This window comes from Bufo gargarizans, chromosome 1 (assembly GCF_014858855.1).
Source record: "Bufo gargarizans isolate SCDJY-AF-19 chromosome 1, ASM1485885v1, whole genome shotgun sequence".
Classification (NCBI taxonomy): Eukaryota; Metazoa; Chordata; class Amphibia; order Anura; family Bufonidae; genus Bufo; species Bufo gargarizans.
In genome coordinates, this window is record NC_058080.1 from 751949178 (window position 1) to 751971323 (window position 22146).

Consider the following 22146-nt stretch of genomic DNA (forward strand, 5'->3'; position numbering starts at 1 on the left):
GAATGGAATGTATTTTGGAGCGCTCCGTTCTGTTCAGTTACGTTTTGTACCCATTGACAATGAATAGGGACAACAAAACGGAAGCATTTTTTTCTGGTATTAAGACCCTATGATGGATCTCAATACTGGAAAATATTAACGCTAGTGTGAAAGTAGCTAACTGACTCCAGGAGGACCTCCTGCTAACATCTCTGCAGTTTATATTACTGATAATAGAGGAGGACCTCCTTCTAACACCTCCATCCTACTATATTACTGACTACAGAGTGTGGACCTCCTCCTAACAACTGCATTATAAGGCCCATGCACACAAACGTATGCCTTCCGAGACATAGCGTCCATGAGCAGGCCATATGTCCCAGAGCGGCATCAATCGTGTGCCATGATCATACGAGTCCAGGACAGTAATCCCGCGGGTAGCCTGACGCGCACAGCATTATAGTAAACTATGAAACTGTGTTCTCTGAAACATATGCCCTGGTCACTGACTGTATGTCTCGGAGGGCATATGTTCATGTGCATGGACCCTTATTAGAATAGCGGGTGAAAGGAGGTCCTCCTCCTGGAGTCAGTAATATAAGCTATAGAGCTGTTAGAAGGAGGTCCTCCTCTATTATCAGTAATATAAACTGCAGAGGTGTTAGAAGGAGGTCCTTCTCTATTATCATTGCTAGAAGCTGCAGAGGTGTTAGAAGGAGGTCCTCCTCTATTATCAGTAATATAAGCTGTAGAGTTGTTAGAAGGAGGTCCTCCTCCTGGAGTCAGTAATATAAGCTGTAGAGTTGTTAGAAGGAGGTCCTCCTCTATTATCAGTAATATAAGCTGTATAGGTGTTAGGAGGTCCTCCTCCTGGAGTCAGTAATATAAGCTGTAGAGCTGTTAGAAGGAGGTCCTCCTCCTGGAGTCAGTCATATAAACTGCAAAGATGTTAGAAGGAGGTCCTCCTCTATTATCAGTAATATAAGCTGTAGAGTTATTAGAAGGAGGTCCTCCTCCTGGTGTCAGTAATATAAGCTGTAGAGGTGTTAGAAGGAGGTCCTCCTCCTGGAGTCAGTATTCTCGTCTCTTCTATACAGATAAGACTAGAATGGAGTGGGCAGAAGGAGGTCCTCCTGTATCTGCTGTGGCTTATTGAATTCATATTGGTCCTCTCTGTTCAGTAATATATCTAGTCGGCTGTGGCAGAATAAACTGTGAAGTTAAATACATGAAGGGTGTGTTCGCGCGGTGGACGTGGTTTTAGAAGTGGCATTTTGATTGACTACGTGTCTTGGCGATGTTTTATTGGCAAAACCACACAGCTATTAATGAGAGTGTTAACGGCTGCACATTTTACCACAAAATGGCCGCGCTGTGTGAACACAACCGTAAAACTCTGAATTTGATCATGTATTGAAAAATGTATGGGGTCATTTATTAAGACTGGCATTTTAGACGCCAATAATAACCCTGCGCTGGCGCTTGATACGTACAACAGCCTGAAATCTACACCAGCTCCATTGCTGCCTTAGACTTAGATCATTTCCCCGCCATTCCTCCTTTTTTAGAACTGGTGTAAGTGACTTGGAAGGGGAAGAAATCTCAGATTCTGCAGCAAATCACCTTTGCGAAAAAATCTGCGCCAAATATACACTAAAAAGTGGTATATATTTGGTCATAAATGACCTCTTAGTTCTATTTTTATGTGTGAAAACAAGCAGAATGGAATTTTTTCTATTGCATCGATAAAAATACATATGAAGAAATAATGATATAGGAAATACATAATTCTAGTAAAACACTTTCCTGAACGCAAAGAATTTAATAAGTAACATCAAGAACACGAGAACCTGCTCCTAACAACTCCATTCTAGTCTCCACCCGGGACTCGTCAGCCGCTCTCTTCTCTACTGTGACTGTACTGCTGAAAGACCTGTGATGATGTCACAGTCATGTGATCAGTGCAGGGGGTGGAGCTAGCCAGGAGACTCACTGATCACATGCCGGTGACGTCACCGCAGGTCCTTCAGCTCTGGCAGTGCAGCAGATACTGGGCAGGTCCTGGTCGGTAGTCAGGGGCTCTTGTTCTCTCTGGTATCAGCCATTCCTCCAGCCTGCAGGTAAGATGAGCTGTGAGGAGACAGTGTGGTGGAGAGCTCAGACATGTCACCTCTGGAGATTCTCCTCCATTACACACAAGGAATCCTTCTCCGCTCCTCACCTTAGTATGATGGGGGGAGTAGTTGTGGGGATAGTGGGAGTTGTCATCATTCAGTGCTGGAAGAAACACACTGCACTGCCAGGAGCTTAGATACACACTGCACTGCCAGGAGCTTAGATACACACTGCACTGCCAGGAGCTTAGATACACACTGCACTGCCAGTCTAAACATTGTAAGATAACTATCTTGACATGTAGAGCGGCGCTCAGGGATCTCACTGAACTTACTATTATCCCCAGGCTCCGCTCCATTCGCCCGCTGTGGCCCTGTAAACCAGGGAGTAGAGATGAGCGAACTTCTGTTTTAAGTTCGGCGTCTAAAGTTCGGGGGCGGGTTAGCGGAGAATCCCGATCTGGAACCGGATATGGATTCCGACTTCCGTTGTGGTCCGTGGTAGCGGAATCAATAATCGGCCATTATTGATTCCGCTACCACGGACCACAACGGAAGTCGGAATCCATATCCGGTTCCAGATCGGGATTCTCCGCTAACCCGCCCCCGAACTTTAGACGCCGAACTTAAAACAGAAGTTCGCTCATCTCTACCAGGGAGGAGTCTGCCCTGTTTCTCCCTGGCTGTAGCGCTGTCCAATCGCAGTAGCAGAACTAACAGCCAGGGAGAAACAGGGCAGACTCCTCCCTGGTTTACAGGGCCACAGCGGGCGAATGGAGCAGCGCCGCTCTAAATGTCCAGATAGTTATCTTATAATGTTCGGCCCATGAAAGGTCCTCTATAACTGTTATTCCTTTATTTGGAAGGAAGATAAAGAAAACCAGCAATACGAGCCTTCTCCTGAATGAGCCACCAAGGATGGACAGGAAGGAGATCAGCAGAAGAATATTAGACCTCACCTTGGAGATCATCTCCCTGCTGAGCGGAGAGGTAAACTTTTCTAGATTTCTCTCCTCTTTATTGTATTCTGTAACAAGTCAGACATCGGGAAGGAGAATCCATCATAGGAAGTGATAGGAAGAGTCCAGAGTCCTGGAGAACGGCCTCCAGACCTTCCAAGTGATGGAGAACCTGAAGATCAGACCCCTAGTATGGTGAGTGATGTATCATGTGGACCAGTGACCAATAGTCATGTTGTAGGAGCCATGAGGAAGGTAAGTAGGCACGTTGTACCAGGAGGAGAGGGCCGGAGGAGAGCACATGGCCCTGAAGGGTTTATTCCCTAAGTGTCTCTCTCCATCCACAGGAGTACACAATAGTGAAGAAGACATCGGGGGACTGTGTGACTCCCATCATCCATCTCCAGGAGTCAGGAGGGCGGAGCAGGACCCCTCACCCCATCACAGATCCTCCCCCTCACCCCCTGATACATGAGCAGAAGATCCTAGAACTCACCCACAGGATTATGGAGCTGCTGACTGGAGAGGTGACACTGCTGGGAATGCTGGGAAATTCTCCAGTAACAGCACTGGAGGGGTCTGGGTGATGACGGTGTCATTGTGTTGTCAGGTTCCTATAAGGTGTCAGGATGTCACTGTCTATTTCTCCATGGAGGAGTGGGAGTATATAGAAGGACACAAGGATCTGTACAAGGAGGCCATGATGGAGGAGCACCAGCCTCTTATATCACAAGGTAAGAGCCGTCATGTGCAGTGTATACACGTGTGTGCAGTGACATGTAATGGAGGAGCACCAGCCTCTTATATCACAAGGTAAGACCCGTCATGTGCAGTGTGTACACGTGTGTGCAGTGACATGTAATGGAGGAGCACCAGCCTCTTATATCACAGGGTAAGAGCCGCCATGTGCAGTGTATACACGTGTGTGCAGTGACATGTAATGGAGGAGCACCAGCCTCTTATATAACAAGGTAAGAGCCGTGATGTGCAGTGTATACACGTGTGTGCAGTGACATGTAATGGAGGAGCACCAGCCTCTTATATCACAAGGTAAGAGCCGTCATGTGCAGTGTGTACACGTGTGTGCAGTGACATGTAATGGAGGAGCACCGGCCTCTTATATCACAGGGTAAGAGCCGTCATGTGCAGTGTATACACGTGTGTGCAGTGACATGTAATGGAGGAGCACCAGCCTCTTATATCACAGGGTAAGAGCCGCCATGTGCAGTGTATACACGTGTGTGCAGTGACATGTAATGGAGGAGCACCAGCCTCTTATATCACAAGGTGAGACCCGTCATGTGCAGTGTATACACGTGTGTGCAGTGACATGTAATGGAGGAGCACTAGCCCCTTATATCACAAGGTAAGACCCGTTATGTGCAGTGTATACACTTGTGTGCAGTGACATGTAATGGAGGAGCACCAGCCTCTTATATCACAGGGTAAGAGCCGTCATGTGCAGTGTATACACGTGTGTGCAGTGACATGTAATGGAGGAGCACCAGCCTCTTATACCACAAGGTAAGAGCCGTCATGTGCAGTGTGTACACGTGTGTGCAGTGACATGTAATGGAGGAGCACCAGCCTCTTATATCACAAGGTAAGAGCCGTCATGTGCAGTGTATACACGTGTGTGCAGTGACATGTAATGGAGGAGCACCAGCCTCTTATATTACAAGGTAAGAGCCGTCATGTGCAGTGTATACACGTGTGTGCAGTGACATGTACTGGAGGAGCTCCAGCCTCTTATATCACAAGGTAAGAGCCGTCATGTGCAGTGTATACACGTGTGTGCAGTGACATGTAATGGAGGAGCACCAGCCTCTTATATCACAGGGTAAGAGCCGTCATGTGCAGTGTGTACACGTGTGTGCAGTGACATGTAATGGAGGAGCACCGGCCTCTTATATCACAAGGTAAGAGCCGTCATGTGCAGTGTATACACGTGTGTGCAGTGACATGTAATGGAGGAGCACCAGCCTCTTATATCACAGGGTAAGAGCCGTCATGTGCAGTGTATACACGTGTGTGCAGTGACATGTAATGGAGGAGCACCAGCCTCTTATACCACAAGGTAAGAGCCGTCATGTGCAGTGTATACACGTGTGTGCAGTGACATGTAATGGAGGAGCACCAGCCTCTTATATCACAAGGTAAGAGCCGCCATGTGCAGTGTATACACGTGTGTGCAGTGACATGTAATGGAGGAGCACCATCCTCTTATATCACAAGGTAAGAGCCGTCATGTGCAGTGTATACACGTGTGTGCAGTGACATGTAAGGGAGGAGCACCAGCCTCTTATATCACAAGGTTAAAGGACAGAAGCCCTTTAAGTTTACACATAGGATTTATTATACCCCTCACAGACTGTTTGTTGTGGGGGCATTGCCTTTGGCTGAGTGTCTCAGATGGCGAATGGCACGATGCTACACATGTTCTGGGACTGTAGAGTCTTACCGCCATATTGGAGAGAGGTTCTGGGGTTTATGGAGACTAATATGACCAAGCAAATATACTGAGTCCCAAGGTTTGCCTCTTTGGCTCGTTGATGACCTTCCTCTTGATGTGGCTTTACGCACCTTACTTAAACTACTGTTCTATTATGCAAAACAGGTTATCCTATATAATTGGAAGCACCCATAGAGGCCCACCAAAAATGCCTGGCTTAGAGAGGTGAATACGATGCTCCCACTTTTTAAGCTCACCTATTTATCCTGAGGTTGTACTGATAAATTGACAAGGTCTGGGGACCTTTGTTAAGGATTCCTCCCACTGGTTTGGGACCGTTTGGCTCCCTAGGTTTTACTTCTTTTAGACGGTTGCCCCCACCCCACCTTTTCCCCCGCCCTTCTCTGCTTTTTTGTTGGTTTGTTTTTACTGTTGTTAGGGAAAAAACTTCTAAGGCTATTGCTGGTGGCGATTGGTCTGTTTGTTGCTCTAGATCACACGCAAGCAACCGTCTACTAATGCAATTACTTTGAAGCCCAGTTGCACAATGTTTAGTTCATTTCTATGTATTTAAGATGAAGAAAAGTTTAAGGAAATGGTGTCTTTACTATTGATGGCTAATTGTCCTATTGTCTGGAAATGTATATTTGTCATGGCTATGTTTTGTACTTGCTTTGTATACTGAATTTCCTTCTACATGCCATTTCTTTGAATAAACGGTCCTTTAAAAAATAAAAATAAAGCAAACTACAGATGCTGTGTCCTGTGGACTGAGGAGGAGATGGACCATCCAGCTTATCAGCGCACAGTTCAGAAGCCTGCATCTCTGATGGTTTGGGGTTACATTAGTGCCGATGGTAATAGATCAGTGATTGTTGACCACTGTGACATGTAACTAGTTTGACATTGTGCCAAACCTTAAGGGCGTTATTCTGGCACCTCCCCAGTATTCACCCTTTAACGCCTGTACAAGGTGACCAGACTTCTACTTCCTGGGATGGTCCTGATGTACTTGGCAGCAGACCTTCAAGAATCAGGAAGGAGGCTCTGGAACTTGAAAATGCACCCAAACCACAGATATAGACTTAACAGGAACTAAGACTAGGTTCATGGGCCCTGGTACAAGAGTTCAGCTTGCCCCCCCCCCCCCCCCCCTCAGTGCTTTGGGGCAAGGGAGTACCTAGCCTTTCCACTGCCTGAGGTGAAAACTGAAATGAGTCCCCCCCCCCATGCCAAATTCTCAACCTAACCTAACAGAGCACAGAAGGTAGAACTTGTGTAAATGCTACCTTCTCTTCTAACAGCTGCTCGGCGAGGGTGCTAGGAGTCAGACCCCCTGCTGATCTGATGTCGATGACCTTTCCTGAGGATAGTTCATCAATAGTAAAAAGAGGACAACCCTTTTAAAGACATACTTGGGAAAACATTACATACAGCTCTACAAATCGTACAGGAGAATACAGCCCCACATGTACCTTTTACATCCAGTGACGTCTCCTCTGATATAGATACTCGTTCCTTATCTTCTGCATTCAGACCAGACCACCATGATGATTTCTTTCAGCCATCTCCTCTGTGCAGAGTTTGACAAACATCTTAGTTTCCTACTTTTCCATCATCCTCCCACAGTCAGAACACCCCCTCCTGCCAACTCTAATACTGTGCCCGCTGTGTTCCCCAATATTATACTGCAGAAACAGTCCTCCTGAAAAGTCCTTCCAATAGAAAAAATAATCTGCCAGAGTGCATAGTGTTAACAGCTTCCCCAATAGTAATAATGCCCCCATTGTCCATTAATGTGCCTCAGTACAAAAAAATACCCCCTTATAGTGTGCTTACCTTTCAGATCAGACCCCAAAACAGATCCTCAGATCAGACCCCAATATCAAACCTCTGATGAGACCCCCCCATCTCAGACCTCAGATCAGACCTCATTATACCTACAGATTCCCATATCACACCAGACACTATATCAGACCTCAGACAGACCCCCATTAGACCTCCAGACCCCCATATCAGACTTCAGATCCCCATTAAATATCAGACCAGACTTTCAGACCCCCATATCAGACCTTAGAGCAGATTTAAAAATAAATAAATTAACTTACCTCTCCTGCTGCCGCTCTCCCGGTCCGGCGGTCTCTCAGCTCTCTTCTCTTCTAGGGGCCTGCGCTGCACAGTCACCTGACTGTCTGCAGCGTCTGGTCACAGTGTGTTCTGTACATCCTGACACTGTAGGCAGCCAGGACACAGCAGTACAGGCCCCGAGAAGAGCAGGCAGGGTGGAGGGCCAAGTATAGCGCTTCACTCCCCCACCTGCAGACTAGTGAGTGCTTCCATAATGGAAGCGCTGCATCTTATAAAGGGAAAATTACCCACTGGCTTAGGGGCCTGGTTGCAACTGCGACCCCCTATAACTATGCCAGTTAAGAATGTTATACCGTATTTTTCGCCCTATAAGACACACTGGCCCATAAGACGCACCTAGGTTTTTGAGGAGGAAAATAAGAAAAAATATATTTTGAACTGAAAGGTGTGCTTTTGGTGGGCTTTGAACTAATGGTAGCCTGTGAATGACACTATTATGGGGGATCTGTGGATGACACTATTATGGGGATCTGTGGATGACACTATTATGGGGGATCTGTGGATGACACTATTATGGGGGATCTGTGGCTGGCACTGTTATGGGGGTCTGTGGCTGACACTGTTATGGGGGTCTGTGGCTGACACTGTTATGGGGGCGTCTGTGGATGGCACTGTTATCGGGGCATCTGTGGATGGCATGACACTGCTATGGGGGGGATCTGTGGATGACCGATAAATAGCATCTTATGCTATTTGTCATCCACAGATCCACCCCAATAACAGTGTCAGACACTGTGAATGACCCCCAATGCAGGGGGTGGGGGCTGACATCTACACTAGTTTTGTAATGGCAGCGGGGCCGAGTGCAATCATTGTATTCTATTGCATCGGGCCCCGCTCACTGTACTAATCGTATCTACGGTAACTGCAGGCAATGTTTAACTATAGAATATGTTCAATCCAGCAGTCTGTACTTACGTCCGTGGCAGGCAGGAGGCAGGGCGGGCAGGCACTGGCAGCGTAACTCACTACATCACGTGCCTGCGCCGCCTGCTTTATTCATAAAGTGGGCGGAGCAGGCACGTGACGTAGGAAGTTACGCTGCCAGTGCCCGCCCGCCCTGCCTCCTGCCTGCCACGGACGTAAGTACAGACTGCTGGATTGAACATATTCTATAGTTAAACATTGCCTGCAGTTACCGTAGATACGATTAGTACAGTGAGCGGGGCCCGGGGCAATAGAATACAGTGACTGCACCGGGCCCCCGCTGCCGGTACAAAACTAGATTCCTGCCCCCAGCCCCTCCTCGCTGATGCACCTCCGACCTCACTGTGCAGCATGCGGTCAGCGGTGTATCAGTGTAAACGACAGGATTTGCCTCAAAAAACGCACTGCCATTTTCCTCCCACTTTTTTGGGGGGGAGGAGTGCGTCTTATAGGGCGAAAAATACGGTACTTTGTCTACTCTATGGCTTGAAAAAAAATAAAAATTCCAATTTTTATCTTCATAGAGAATCCCTGTAAGAATTCTGAGGAAAATTTATATTTTTCTTAATTTATAAAGTAGAAGACGAAGGCATCATGCAGCACTGTCAGGCAGTGTTATAGTAATCTTTATAAAGCGGGAATTACACTTGCAGTTTTTGTTGCATTTTTTTTTAACCAAAGCCAGAAGTGCATTCAAAATTAATGACTTACTGTATTCACATCCAGCCTAATATGAATGTCATAAGTTTGTCTGCTCTATTGTTTGGGAAAAAAAATAAAAATCACACATTCCAATTTTTATCTTCACAGAGAATCCAAATAAGAATTCTGAGGAAAACTTCATGTTATCATCAAATTATAAGGTAGAAGATGAAGATATGCTGCTCTCTACAGGAGAAAACCTCATTACCCTTAATGTACATCTAGGACTTCATAGTACAGATCTGTCATATTATCCCATTAATCATGAGGAACCTTTTCCTGACCAATCACAGATTGTTACCTCAAGTATAGGTCAGAAAGGGGGTGAAAGGTTTCATTGTGGTAAAGAGTTCACTAAAAGCTCAGGTCTTTCTACACACAAAAGAATTTATACAGGAGAGAAGTCAAATTCATGTTCAGAATGTGGTAAATGTTTTATAGATAAATCAACTCTCGTTAGACATTTGAGAAGTCACACAGGAGAGAAGCCATATGCATGTTCAGAATGTGGGAAATGTTTTGTACAAAATTCAGATCTTTGTAAACACAAGAGAAGTCACACAGGAGAGAAGCCATATTCATGTTCAGAATGTGGGAAACGTTTTACACGGAAATCATATCTTGTTTCTCATAAGAGAAATCACACAGGAGATAAACCATACTCCTGTTCAGAATGTGGGAAACTTTTTACACAGAATTCATGTCTTGTTCGACATAAGAGAAGTCACACAGGAGAGAAGCCATATTCATGTTCAGAATGTGGGAAATGCTTTGCACAAAATTCAGATCTTGGTAAACACAAGAGAAGTCACACAGGAGAAAAGCCATATTCATGTTCAGAATGTGGCAAATGTTTTAAAGAGAAGGCATATCTTGTTAAACATGAGAGAATTCACACAGGGGAGAAACCATTTTCATGTTCAGAATGTGGGAAATGTTTTGCACAAAATACAGATCTTGGTAAACATAAGATAATTCACACAGGGGAGAAGCCATTTTTATGTTCAGAATGTGGCCAATGTTTTAAAGAGAAAGCATATCTTGTTAAACATGAGAGAATTCACACAGGGGAGAAACCATTTTCATGTTCAGAATGTGGCAAATGTTTTACACGCAAATCACCTCTTGTTGTACATCAGAGAATTCACACAGGGGAGAAACCATATTCATGTTCAGAATGTGGGAAATGTTTTAAAACCAAAGCATACCTTTTAACACATGAGAGAAGTCACATAGGAGAGAAACCATATTGAAGTTCAAAATGTGGAAAATGTTTTACACAAAAATAAAATCTTATTAAACATCAGATATGTCATACTGGATAAAAGTAGAGATGAGTACATGTCTTGAATTATGTTTTGGGACATATTGAAATGAATAAGTCAATTAACAGCCTGTTTAACCACCTCCCGACCGCTGTACGCACATATGCGTCCGGGAGGTGGTTGCTTTACTCCTCCTGGACGCATATACGCGTCATCTCGCGAGACGCGAGATTTCCTGTGAACGCGCGCGCACAGGCGCGCGCGCTCACAGGCGCGCGCGCTCACAGGAACGGAAGGTAAGCGAGTGGATCTCCAGCCTGCCAGCGGCGATCGCTCGCTGGCAGGCTGGAGATCCGAATTTTTTAACCCCTAACAGGTATATTAGACGCTGTTTTCATAACAGCGTCTAATATACCTCCTACCTGGTCCTCTGGTGGTCCCTTTTGTTAGGATCGACCACCAGAGGACTCAGGTAGGTCAGTACAGTCCCACCAAACACCACACTACACTACACCCCCCCCCCCGTCACTTATTAACCCCTTATAAACCCATGATCACCCCATATAAACTCCCTGATCACCCCCCTGTCATTGATCACCGCCCTGTCATTGATCACCCCCCTGTCAGGCTCCGTTCAGACGTCCGTATGATTTTTACGGATCCACGGATACATGGATCGGATCCGCAAAAAGCATACGGACGTCTGAATGGAGCCTTACAGGGGGGTGATCAATGACAGGCGGGTGATCACCCATATACACTCCCTGATCACCCCCTGTCATTGATCACCCCCCCTGTAAGGCTCCATTCAGACGTCCGCATGATTTTTACGGATCCGATCCATGTATCCATGGATCCGTAAAAATCATGCGGACGTCTGAATGGAGCCTTACAGGGGGGGTGATCAGTGACAGGGGGGTGATCACCCTGATCACCCCCTGTCATTGATAACCCCCCTGTAAGGCTCCATTCAGACGTCCGCATGCGTTCTGTGGATCCTATCCATGGATCCGTAAAAAATCATGCGGATGTCTGAATGGAGCCTTACAGGGGGGGTGATCAGTGACATGGGGGTGATCACCCTGATTACCCTGATCACCCCCTGTCATTGATAACCCCCCTGTAAGGCTCCATTCAGACGTCCGCATGCGTTCTGTGGATCCGATCCATGTATCCATGGATCCGTAAAAAATCATGCGGATGTCTGAATGGAGCCTTACAGGGGGGGTGATCAGTGACAGGGGGGTGATCACCCTGATTACCCTGATCACCCCCTGTCATTGATAACCCCCCTGTAAGGCTCCATTCAGACGTCCGCATGCGTTCTGTGGATCCGATCCATGGATCCGTAAAAAATCATGCGGATGTCTGAATGGAGCCTTACAGGGGGGGTGATCAGTGACAGGGGGGTGATCACCCTGATTACCCTGATCACCCCCTGTCATTGATAACCCCCCTGTAAGGCTCCATTCAGACGTCCGCATGCGTTCTGTGGATCCGATCCATGGATCCGTAAAAAATCATGCGGATGTCTGAATGGAGCCTTACAGGGGGGGTGATCAATGACAGGGGGGTGATCACCCTGATTACCCTGATCACCCCCTGTCATTGATAACCCCCCTGTAAGGCTCCATTCAGACGTCCGCATGCGTTCTGTGGATCCGATCCATGGATCCGTAAAAAATCATGCGGACGTCTGAATGGAGCCTTACAGGGGGGGTGATCAATGACAGGGAGGTGATCAGGGAGTCTATATGGGTGATCACCCCCCCTGTCATTGATCACCCCCCTGTCATTGATCACCCCCCTGGTAAGGCTCCATTCAGACATTTTTTTTGGCACAAGTTAGCGGAAATTTTTTGTTTGTTTTTGTTTTTGTTTTTTCTTACAAAGTCTCATATTCCACTAACTTGTGTCAAAAAATAAAATCTCACATGAACTCACCATACCCCTCACGGAATCCAAATGCGTAAACATTTTTAGACATTTATATTCCAGACTTCTTCTCACGCTTTAGGGCCCCTAAAAAGCCAGGGCAGTATAAATACCCCACATGTGACCCCATTTCGGAAAGAAGACACCCCAAGGTATTCCGTGAGGGGCATATTGAGTCCATGAAAGATTGAAATTTTTGTCCTAAGTTAGCGGAAAGTGAGACTTTGTGAGAAAAAAACAAAAAAAAATCAATATCCGCTAACTTATGCAAAAAAAATAAAATTCTAGGAACTCGCCATGCCCCTCATTGAATACCTTGGGGTGTCTTCTTTCCAAAGTGGGGTCACATGTGGGGTATTTATACTGCCCTGGCTTTTTAGGGGCCCGAAAGTGTGAGAAGAAGTCTGGGATCCAAATGTCTAAAAATGCCCTCCTAAAAGGAATTTGGGCCCCTTTGCGCATCTAGGCTGCAAAAAAGTGTCACACATGTGGTATCGCCGTACTCAGAAGAAGTTGGGCAATGTGTTTTGGGGTGTCATTTTACATATACCCATGCTGGGTGAGAGAAATATCTTGGTCAAATGCCAACTTTGTATAAAAAAATGGGAAAAGTTGTCTTTTGCCAAGATATTTCTCTCACCCAGCATGGGTATATGTAAAATGACACCCCAAAACACATTCCCTAACTTCTCCTGAGTACGGCGATACCAGATGTGTCACACTTTTTTGCAGCCAAGGTGGGCAAAGGGGCACCTTTCGGATTTCGCAGGCCATTTTTTACACATTTTGATTGCAAGGTACTTCTTACACATTTGGGCCCCTAAATTGCCAGGGCAGTATAACTACGCCACAAGTGACCCCATTTTGGAAAGAAGACACCCCAAGGTATTCCGTGGGGGGCATGGCGAGTTCCTAGAATTTTTTTTTTTTTGTCACAATTTAGCGGAAAATTATGATTTTTCTTTTTTTTTCTTTTTTCCTTACAAAGTCTCATATTCCACTAACTTGCGACAAAAAATAAAAAATTCTAGGAACTCGCCATGCCCCTCACGGAATACCTTGGGGTGTCTTCTTTCCAAAATGGGGTCACTTGTGGCGTAGTTATACTGCCCTGGCAATTTAGGGGCCCATATGTGTGAGAAGTACTTTGCAATCAAAATGTGTAAAAAATGCCCTGCAAAATCCGAAAGGTGCACTTTGGAATATGTGCCCCTTTGCCCACCTTGGCAGCAAAAAAGTGTGACACATCTGGTATCGCCGTACTCAGGAGAAGTTGGGCAATGTGTTTTGGGGTGTCATTTTACATATACCCATGCTGGGTGAGAGAAATATCTTGGCAAAAGACAACTTTTCCCATTTTTTTATACAAAGTTGGCATTTGACCAAGATATTTTTCTCACCCAGCATGGGTATATGTAAAATGACACCCCAAAACACATTCCCCAACTTCTCCTGAGTACGGCGATACCACATGTGTGACACTTTTTTGCTGCCAAGGTGGGCAAAGGGGCGCATATTCCAAAGTGCACCTTTCGGACTTCACAGGCCATTTTTTACACATTTTGATTGCAAAGTTCTTCTCACACATTTGGGCCCCTAAATTGCCAGGGCAGTATAACTACGCCACAAGTGACCCCATTTTGGAAAGAAGACACCCCAAGGTATTCCGTGAGGGGCATGGCGAGTTCCTAGAATTTTTTATTTTTTGTCGCAAGTTAGTGGAATATGAGACTTTGTAAGGAAAAAAGAGAAAAAAAAAAAAATCATCATTTTCCGCTAACTTGTGACAAAAAATAAAAAATTCTAGGAACTCGCCGTGCCCCTCACGGAATACCTTGGGGTGTCTTCTTTCCAAAATGGGGTCACTTGTGGCGTAGTTATACTGCCCTGGCAATTTAGGGGCCCAAATGTGTGAGAAGTACCTTGCAATCAAAATGTGTAAAAAATGGCCTGCAAAATCTGAAAGGTGCTCTTTGGAATATGCGCCCCTTTGCCCACCTTGGCTGCAAAAAAGTGTGACACATCTGGTATCGCCGTACTCAGGAGAAGTTGGGGAATGTGTTTTGGGGTGTCATTTTACATATAACCATGCTGGGTGAGAGAAATATCTTGGCAAAAGACAACTTTTCCCATTTTTTTATACAAAGTTGGCATTTGACCAAGATATTTTTCTCACCCAGCATGGGTATATGTAAAATGACACCCCAAAACACATTCCCCAACTTCTCCTGAGTACGGCGATACCACATGTGTGACACTTTTTTGCTGCCAAGGTGGGCAAAGGGGCGCATATTCCAAAGTGCACCTTTCGGACTTCACAGGCCATTTTTTACACATTTTGATTGCAAAGTTCTTCTCACACATTTGGGCCCCTAAATTGCCAGGGCAGTATAACTACGCCACAAGTGACCCCATTTTGGAAAGAAGACACCCCAAGGTATTCTGTGAGGGGCATGGTGAGTTCCTAGAATTTTTTATTTTTTGTCGCAAGTTAGTGGAATATGAGACTTTGTAAGAAAATAAATAAAAAAATCATCATCATTTTCCGCTAACTTGTGACAAAAAATAAAAAGTTCTATGAACTCACTATGCCCATCAGCGAATACCTTAGGGTGTCTACTTTCCGAAATGGGGTCATTTGTGGGGTTTTTCTACTGTTTGGGCATTGTAGAACCTCAGGAAACATGACAGGTGCTCAGAAAGTCAGAGCTGCTTCAAAAAGCGGAAATTCACATTTTTGTACCATAGTTTGTAAATGCTATAACTTTTACCCAAACCATTTTTTTTTTGCCCAAACATTTTTTTTTTATCAAAGACATGTAGAACAATAAATTTGGCGAAAAATTTATATATGGATGTCGTTTTCTTTGCAAAATTTTACAGCTGAAAGTGAAAAATGTCATTTTTTTGCAAAAAAATCGTTACATTTTGATTAATAACAAAAAAAGTAAAAATGCCAGCAGCAATGAAATACCACCAAATGAAAGCTCTATTAGTGAGAAGAAAAGGAGGTAAAATTCATTTGGGTGGTAAGTTGCATGACCGAGCGATAAACGGTGAAAGGAGTGTAGTGCCGAAGTGTAAAAAGTGGCCTGGTCATGAAGGGGGTTTCACCTAGCGGGGCTGAAGTGGTTAAAGGGAATCTTTCACCAACTTTTTACTATTAACTGTAATCGCTAGCTTTACATGGTAAAACAACTCCCATCATAAATGTTTATCAGAAGGGTGTGCACTGAATTTATCCATACTTCCCTAGTCTTCTCCCCTCTCCCCTTATGTTATGGTGCTTCAATACTAAATCTGTACAGAACATATCCCCGGGGCAAGAGCCCACAAAAGGGAATGTAACGTGGCTTGTTTCGATCAAGCATTCTACCTATTTTTTGGAGCAGCAGCAGTATAGTATGGAACTTGACAGATAAGGCAGGAGATGTGAAGCTGTGTAGGGGTAGTAGAAAAGGCAGCAGGGGAAGTAGTAGCTGCAAGGCCAGCAGTACAGTATGGAACCTGACAGACAGGAGAGGAGATATGTGCCTTTGTAGAGGTAGTAGTATTGGCAGCAGGGGCAGTAGTAGCTGCAATGTCAGCAATACAGTATAAAACTTGAGGGACAAGGCAGGAGATGTAGGGGTCATAGCAGTACAGTTTGGAACCTGATAGACAAGGCAGGAGATGTGTCTTTATAGGAGTTAGTGAGTGCATTGCGGAAATAGATGACAGACACAGCCAGGGAACTGCACTGAAATTCAGAATTAGGCTACTTTCACACTCACGTTTTGTGCGGATTCGTCATGGACGGATCCGTTCAGATAATAAAACCGTCTGCATCCGTTCAGAACGGATATGTTTGTATTATCTTTAACATAGCCAAGACGTATCCATCTTGAACACCATTGAAAGTCAATGGAGGACAGATCCGTTTTCTATTGTGTCAGTGAAAACGGATCCGTCCCCATTGACTTACATTGTGTGCAGTTTCAACATCCCCATTGATGATCCAATCTCCCTATAGGCCTCACTTTCCTTCTATAATCTCCTCTCTCGGCCTTGAACAGCTCACTTCCTCATGCCTCTGCCTCTGCTCACTCCCTGACTTTATTAGCTCATGCTTCCCACTTTCTGACCACAATCTTCTTTCCTTTACTATATAAATCTCTCACTGTTCTCATGACCGTCCTACTTTTCACACAAACAGAAACCTACTCAGCATTAACTCCCAGCAGCCCTATAAAAAAAAAAGGAATGAGATTCTTCAGTGGCTGATACCTTTTAATGGCTAACTGAAAAGGTTATTTTTTTTAGTTAGCCATTAAAAAGTATCCTCCACTGAGGAATCTCATTCCTTTTTTTGTATATTCTATTTACAGACCCCTTAAAACCATCCTGGCACACATCTAAATACATTTTCTCCAGTGGTTCTCTAGGTGTGCTGAATATTTTTGGAAAAAATTACAAGTATTTTCAGATTTTCTCAATTAAAAATGTCTATTTTATACTTACAACTCTGCCCCCACTTTGCCCAAAAAAACAATTTCATCTTTGTTATCTCCTCACTTTCAAATAAACAAAAATGGTTCTGTAATACTTTTCACTCCCTTCTAAGCCCTAAAGTGCATGTGCCCATCACTGATCTTTGTGCTGAAGACCTGGCCACTTACTTCAGAGATAAAAATAAACTGCCAGCAGGAAAAAATCTCTCAGTCTCCGACCGGCTTCGATCCCCCTCCATCCCACACTTCTTGTTCTCTGTCTTCATTTGACCTTATAACAGAAGTCAACAGGCTTCCATCATTTTCTCAACCCACGACCTACAGTAGTGAATCAATTTCCTCACCTCCATCTTTCCATCGTCTTTTAAACCTATTATAACCCTACTACTAAAAATAAACATCTCTTCACGCAACCTCTGCTGCTAACTACCGACCTGTCTCTAACCTCTCCTCTACACTATAAAGAAACTGTCATTACCAAAGTGTCTAACAGTCATCTGACAGCAAAAAAGAATGGCAACTATTCTCTACTGATTCTTCTGGATTTCTCTCTGCAGCAATTGATATATTAGACCACAAGCTCCTCTTCACCATGCTCAATTGGCCTTAAGGACACTGCCCTCCCTTTTGTTTCTTCCTATCTCTCTGGTCACTCCTTCAGTATATCTTTCCTCAGGGTTCATTTGTAGGCCCTATACTCTTTTCTGTCTCCACAGTCCTGATTGGACAGACTATCGGCAGAATTGGTTTTCAATATATCACTCCAGCAGTTCTACAAAACGCCAGTGATTATCTGGCAGCTGTTTCTAATATCATGTCCTCTCTCTCTCTCTCTCTGAAACAGAATCTCCCAAAAACTGAACTACCTCTATTTCCCATCGTCTTCTAACCCACCTAACTCTGGGGCAGCATCTTACTGTTTTGGGTTTATGTTTGTCCCAGATCTTTTTTTTTCTTTCCCATATAAAATCACTTGAATGCTCTTGTCTACACCTCAAGAACATCTCCAGAATCTACCCTTTTCTCACAGTGGACACTTATTGCTTTGATTCATTCTTGTCTTTACTTTTGTAACATTACTAATCTATCTTCCCCTCATTAAACTCTCCACCCTTCAGTCTGTCCTTAATGCTGCAGCCAGGCTCATCTATCTGTCCACCCGCTATACTGATGCTACTAGCTTGTGCCAGTCACATAGCTCTCCACGGTGCTGCACCTCCCTATATAAACTCCCTCATTTCTGTCTACCATCCTACCGCACGCTCCGTTCTGCCAAAGATCTAAGATTAAAACCCTTCATAATTCGTACCTCTTACTTTTGTATTCAAGACTTTCTTGTGTTGCTGTACCAGCTCTCTGGAATGCACTGACTGGACAATCGGGTCAATTCCCGACTTCTTTAGCTACATATGTGCCTAAAAAAACACATCTTTTCAGGCAGACTTATTATGTTCCCTAAACTGTCCGCTCCCTGTTTTATTCCGTCCTCCTTTATTCTTCATATTCTAACACCATCTTCTGACAGTAATCTGTGCACTAAGTGTACCGGCTGATGCAGCTCCGTCTAGTACTAAGGTGGCTGGACCACTTTATAAAACAATCAGTTTGACCCTTTTTGTCACCCATTGCTCCTAGATTGTAAGCTGTTGTGAGCAGGATCCTTACTTCTTGTGTTCTAATTTGTAAATTAGCCTGTAATTCTATGATGTCTATTTTGATTTGTACATGAACCCTCTAAATCGTAAAGCTCCATGGAATATGGTGGTGCTATATAAATAAAGATTATTATTAGTTTTACATTATATGGGGACAGTTTTATGGATGTATGCAGTAAGGAGAGCGCCTAACAGTGAGCCGTCTTCTGGTTACAGTGCACTGAAAAAAAGGTTTTCTTAATATATCAGACCCTGATTGTGGGTAATATTAAATCTGTGAAAAATAAGCATCACTTTCTAATGTTAATCTGTTTTCCCTTAGTCCTAACAGCAGCACAAAAATGGGGTGTTTCTGCCAGGGGTGCACCGCTCATGAAGCAAAGTAAGGTGGTGGCCTTAGGCGCCACTCTTCTAGCACTGCAAGGGAGCAGCAATCGGGGTCAGACTGGCCTCTGGCTCCCCCTGTTCCTCCTCACTGGACATGTGCTACAGGCAGTCTCCCTGCCCTGCAGTGCTACTGCCATCCCAATCATTTATGTTTAATCATCCACATAATAAACTAAGAAATCCAGAGAGAGAGAGATACTGACAGATCCTGTGTGGATCCTAGGTTGGTGAGCCCTACTCGGTGATGAGATGTCCATGTGTGCTAAGCAGGAGGGGTGTGTAGCCGCTTCACAAACTGAGGGGCCAGTGTGATCTATCCTTTATGGAAGGTAGAGCAGGATGCCTGAACTGGAGGGTAGGAGAGAATCCTGTGTACATTTCACTGTTCAAAATGCCTAGCCATATCTTTATATATGCTTAACAGGCCTGGTCCTACCTTTATGTATACCTAACAAGCCTGGTAATACCTTTATATAAACCTAATAGGCCTGGTCGTACCTTTATATATACCTAACAGTCCTGGCTGTATCTTTATATATGTCTAACAGGCATGAGCGTAGCTATAGGGCAGTGATGGCGAACCTTTTAGAGACCGAGTGCCCAAACTGCAACCCAAAACCCAATTATTTATCACAAAGTGCCAACACAGCAATTTACCCTGAAAACTACAGTCCAGTATAGTCTATCTTGCATGTACTTTATTATTTAGCTATAATAGCCTGCCTACATTCAGTGAACTGCCTGTGCTGTTCATAGTGTGTCCTGCGCTGAATAAATTGCAGGAAAAGTTTAAGGCATATTGGTACACCATAGACTTTTTTCAGGGTGCGGGTGCCCACAGTTAGGGCTCTGAGTGCCGCCTCTGGCACCCGTGCCATAGGTTCGCCATCACTGCTATAGGGGGTGCAGAGGTAGCAGTCGCTACTGGGCCCAGGAGTCTGAGAGGGCCCAAAGACCCTTGTGCCACATAAGCACTGAGGGCCCATAGGCCTTTAGCTACACCTGCTTAAGAGGCCTTACTGTACCTTTATACAATCAAAGTTTAAAATCTAAGGCCAGATCTTTAGCAAACTTCTACAACATATAAATATTTTGTTCTTGATTTTCTGACATGGACATTGGAAATCTACAACATTGGCTGGGTGGACAAAAACATTTTAAGCCATGTATTTATGTGGGACCTTATCAAGAGGTTCAAAAGGAGATGATCTTAATACTTTTAGGACTAAGGCCAAGTCCTATTTTGACACAGATCTAAGTATGGAAGGCCACATCTTAGAAAACCTTTCAGTAACCTTTTCATCAAGGACTCTTGTGACAAGGATAAACTTGCAGAATGGACAAAATTATTACTTTTTAAGTCCATAATCTTTATGCGGTCTCCAAATGCTTCCTGCAGGATGACTATGAGGCTGATAATCTGTGATTTGGAACTATCCACTCCATGAGTAGGATTCACTTGATATTTTATGTGGATTCAGACCTGGCCTCTCATTACTATGTCGGAGAGGCCACTAGCTTGTTATAGTGTCTGTCCAGGTCCTGGCAGAGCTGAATGCTCTCGATTTACAATGGGGGATATTTTTAGATAGAGACTCCATTATTAGGGGAACAGATAGGGAAATCTGTCACAAAGACTGTGATCGCCGAACAGTGTGCTGTCTTCCTGGCGCTAGAGTTTGACACATCGCGGATCGGGTTGACAGATTACTGGGAGGGGCTGGTGAAAATCCAGCGGTCATGGTCCATATCGGAACCAATGACAAAGTTAGAGGTAGGTGGAGAGTCCTTAAAAATGATTTCAGGGATTTAGGTCAAAAGCTGAGGGCAAGGACCTCAAAAGTAGTATTTTCCGAAATACTGCCTGTACCACGAGCCACACAAGAAAGGCAACGGGAGATTAGTGAGATTAACAAGTGGCTCAAGAACTGGTGTAGGAAGGAGGGATTTGGGTTCCTGGAGAACTGGGCCGACTTTTCTATCGGCTACAGGCTCTATCGTAGGGACGGGCTGCACCTCAATTGGTAAGGGGCAGCTGTGCTGGGGAGAAAGATGGCTAGAAGGTTGGAGGAGTGTTTAAATTAGGGACTGGGGCGGGAGGAAAATTACATTATAGGAGGGAAAGATAGGGCAGATAGAGACTGGGGGCAAGGTAGTGGGACTGGGGGAGGAATGGAAGGAGGGACTAGAACAGTTCAGAAGGAGAGGTGTAGGGTAAAAAATATACATAAACCTCTCAAATGTATGTATACTAATGCCAGAAGCCTGACTAATAAAACTGGGGAGCTGGAATTAGTGATGTGTGAGGAGAACTATGACATAGTGGAAATAACTGAGACATGGCTGGATGATAGCTATGACTGGGCGGTTAATGTACAAGGTTACAGTCTGTTTAGAAAGGATCGTCAAAACCGGAGAGGGGGAGGGGTTTGCCTTTATGAAAAGTCTTGTCTAAAGCCCACAGTCCGCGAAGATATAAATGAGGGACATGAACATGTGGAGTCACTGTGGGTAGAGATACATGGAGCTAAAAACAACAATAAATTACTAATAGGAGTTTACTATAAACCACCTAATATACCAGAGTCCACAGAAAATCTACTACTAAATGAGATAGATGAGGCAGCAAATCATAATGAGGTGGTTATTATGGGGGACTTCAACTACCCAGATATAGACTGGGAAACTGAAACTTGTATATCTCATAAGGGAAACAGGTTCTTGGCAATAACCAAAGACAATTACCTCTCCCAACGGGTTCAGGACCCGACTAGAGGGACGGCCATACTGGACTTAGTATTAACCAATAGGCCTGACAGAACAACAGACGTGCAGGTTGGGGGACACCTGGGAAATAGTGACCATAAAGTAATAACCTTCCAATTATCATTCAAAAGAGTGTTTCTACAGGGAGAAACAAAAATACCAAACTTCAAAAAAGCTAAATTTAGCCAAGAGAGGCCATAGGCCGAACTAACTGGGACAAAGTCCTCAAAAATAAAAATACAGCCACAAAATGGGATATCTTTAAAAACATCCTAAAATCTCATTGTGAGAGGTACATACCGTATGGGAATAAAAGGTTAAGGAACAAAAAGAAACCAATGTGGATAAACAGAACTGTAAAGAAAGC

The 22146-nt window shown here is 44.5% G+C and overlaps 1 protein-coding gene, 1 long non-coding RNA gene and 1 pseudogene across 3 annotated transcripts in view; 2 read left to right on the forward strand and 1 right to left on the reverse strand.

Moving 5' to 3' along the window:
• LOC122925200 overlaps nt 1-10522 on the forward strand; it is a 29616-nt pseudogene extending 19094 nt beyond the window's left edge.
• Nucleotides 1-22146, reverse strand: part of LOC122925098 (oocyte zinc finger protein XlCOF6-like) — an 818943-nt gene that overhangs the window by 759580 nt on the left and 37217 nt on the right. The gene's annotated exons all lie outside the window — the stretch shown is intronic.
• LOC122925150 lies at nt 2055-3451 on the forward strand. 2 transcript variants are annotated; one of them, XR_006387531.1, is made up of 3 exons: nt 2055-2099; nt 2960-3083; nt 3400-3451. It is a non-coding gene; the product is annotated as an uncharacterized LOC122925150 (long non-coding RNA). The 2 variants fall into 2 exon arrangements; XR_006387532.1 differs by having other exon boundaries at nt 2056-2099; nt 2970-3083.